We start from the raw sequence: 2,680 nt of genomic DNA, 5'->3' as shown, positions 1-2,680 counted from the left end.
TTTTGGGAGCAGCCTTGTTCACCCATGTGGGGTACTGTCATTCAAACTTCTTTTTTTAAAGAAAAATTAAATATGTTTTAATTAGCTTACAAAGTAATAGGTTTTCATAATGCTTCTTCATGTATTCCTACTTTTGGTAAACCTCCCCCTGTACTCCCAACCCCTCTTCAGTCTTTAGCTCCTCATTTTACCCCTTCCCTTATTCATATCTCATGAGTTCTGTTGTGTCTTTCTTTTTTCCCCATGCCTCTCCATTCACAATACAGAGCAGGTAGAGTGGCCTAGGCTGGGGTGTACATAGGGTAGGCTTATTCTGCCTCCTCTTTCCATCCAGTCAGTGTAGGAACACAGCCTGTGATAAGCACAAGGAGGCCCTGTTGTGTCTTATGATAGTATTTGAGTTGCAAGATCATAGGTTCCTGTGCAGCTTGTTCATGCAATCTTTATTTTTATTAGCTCTTCTCATGCCTCCTTGGTTTCCTGTCCACTTTACCGCACTATCTGCTTGACACTTCTCTGCACTCAGTATTCTATCTACACCTGTATTTTGATATCCCTTCTTCCTGAGTGACTTCTCCAGGTTAAACACACAAAGTAAAAGATTTGAAGCAAGGATCTATGTATGAGAGACAACATACAATGTTTGTCTTTTTGGGCCTGATGACCCTCTTCAGGTTAATTTTCCCCCATCCATTTGCCTGCAAATTTCATGATGTCTTTTTTGTTTGTTTGTTTTTTCGAGACAGGGTTTCTCTGTGTAGCCCCAGCTGTCTTGGAATTCACTCTGTAGGCCAGGCTGGCCTCGAACTCAGAAATCCGCCTGCCTCTGCCTCCCAAGTGGTGGGATTAAAGACGAGCGCCACCACCGCCCGGCCATGATGTCATTTTTATTTACAGCTAGGTAATATTTTATTGTACTACATTTTATTATTCATTTGCCAGTTGTTGGGTATCTAGGTTGATTCCATTTCCTATGAATAGAATGTCAGTGAATATGGATATGCAGGTATGTTTATAATAAGATATAATACATATCCATAAATACATATAAAGTCCCTTGGGTATGTATATCCAGGAATGGTGTAGCTGGGTCATATAGTTCTGTTTTCTAATACTTGACTTTTGTTTTTCCTCTGTTTTTAGAGAACTATCGTTTTAGAAAACTATGAAGACAAGTTTGAGAAAGACCGATAGAGGCTGTGTGAACTTTTAGCTTTTTCTCACGAAACACAATTACTTTTTGGGCTTGAAGGACTGGAGTTGCTTAGCATTGTTTCTGTTGTTCCAGCTCCCTGTAATACTGTTTGTGGGTCAGGTTTTTCTCAGCTTTGAGGAAAGGTGTGTTTTGTGCTAGACCCACAGCAGAGCTGTGGGGTTTGGGGCTTGAGAAACGGATAGTGGATAACTGCCTGTAACTCCAGTCCAAACAGATGCAGTGCCTTTTTCTGGCCTCTGTGGACACTGCATGCAAGAGGTGGACAGACATTCATGCAGGCAAAACACCCATACACATAAAATAAAAATGCATACATTTAAAAAAATCAGAAAGCACTTGCTCTTAAAGAGGACCCAAGTTCAAATCCCAGCATTGATGTTGGGATGCTCACAATCACATGTAATTCTAGCTCTAGGGATCGAGATACTTTCTTCTGTTTTTCTTGGCACCTGCATGAATGTGCACATATGGGCAGACACACAGAGAATAAAAGTAATACAATAATTGTTTAAAATTTATTTATTAACTCACCTGATGTGGGTCCCAGAAACTGAGCTGGGTTTCCCTGGAAGAGCAGCAAGGGCTCTTAACCACTGAGCCATCTCTCTAGTTGTAAGAATATAAGGAAACTAGTTTATTTGGAGCCAAACTGCTAAGTAACTTTCTGGGTATTTGTTTAAAAGACAGCATCAGGAGTTTTGGAGTCATGAATTCCTGAGAACTTTAGTTCCTAAACAATAATTTCCCGAATGGTAGAGCTTTAAAAGATCACTAGAGAAGGACTTCAAGGTTCTCTGTTCCTGGCATCACCTCCTGGAGATCCTGAGCTTAGTAGTTGTTTTTTTGTTTTTAATTAGGAAGTTTCATTTATTTCTTTATTTGGTTATGTATTTAATTTGTGTGTTAGTGATGGTGGAGGGGCCGTGCCACAGGACATTTATGAAGATCAGTACACATAGGAAGATCAGAGGGCAACTTGTGGGAATTGGCTCTTTTCTTACCACATATGTCCCTGAACTAGAATTTAGGATAAGTTCTCTGCTTGCTGAAGACACCTCTCTGGTCCTGGTAGAGTTCTTGAAAGGGTCTGGGGAGTGATCTTATGAAGGATCTTTGGGGGGCAGGAGCTCTTTTTAGGAGCTCTGACAGGATACTTTATTGAATAGGGAGAAAAGCATGATGTCAAGTGTTAGATTTTAGAATCTAACAATCTCAGGTAAGGCCCTGGGATTGTGTCTGCGTGGACTGCTCTTCTTGTTTGCAGGGTCCCTGGGAGTTGAGCAGTAACTAACACTTGGTTTTTGTTTTCCTACTATAGGTGCAGGCTATCATTCTGAATCCAAAGCCAAGGAATATAAGCATGTATGCAAACGAGCTTGTCAGAAGGTATGAGCAGAGTGAGTGTAATGCCTGCGATTACACATGAAACTGTACCTTAAGATTCAGAGTTGTAAATTTCATTCC

General features: G+C 40.7%; 1 non-coding gene across 1 annotated transcript; it reads right to left on the bottom strand.

Annotated features, from left to right (window-relative positions):
• Positions 1-241: 241 nt before the first annotated feature.
• On the bottom strand, positions 242-374 carry LOC114616459. Its single transcript, XR_003710635.1, has one exon. It is a non-coding gene; the product is annotated as a small nucleolar RNA SNORA51 (small nucleolar RNA).
• Positions 375-2,680: the final 2,306 nt, after the last annotated feature.

This window comes from Grammomys surdaster, unplaced genomic scaffold (genome assembly GCF_004785775.1).
Source record: "Grammomys surdaster isolate TR1022 unplaced genomic scaffold, NIH_TR_1.0 320702, whole genome shotgun sequence".
NCBI classification, from domain to species: domain Eukaryota; kingdom Metazoa; phylum Chordata; class Mammalia; order Rodentia; family Muridae; genus Grammomys; species Grammomys surdaster.
Note: the sequence above shows the minus strand (reverse complement) of the source record. Positions and strands in the feature narration are given on the sequence as shown.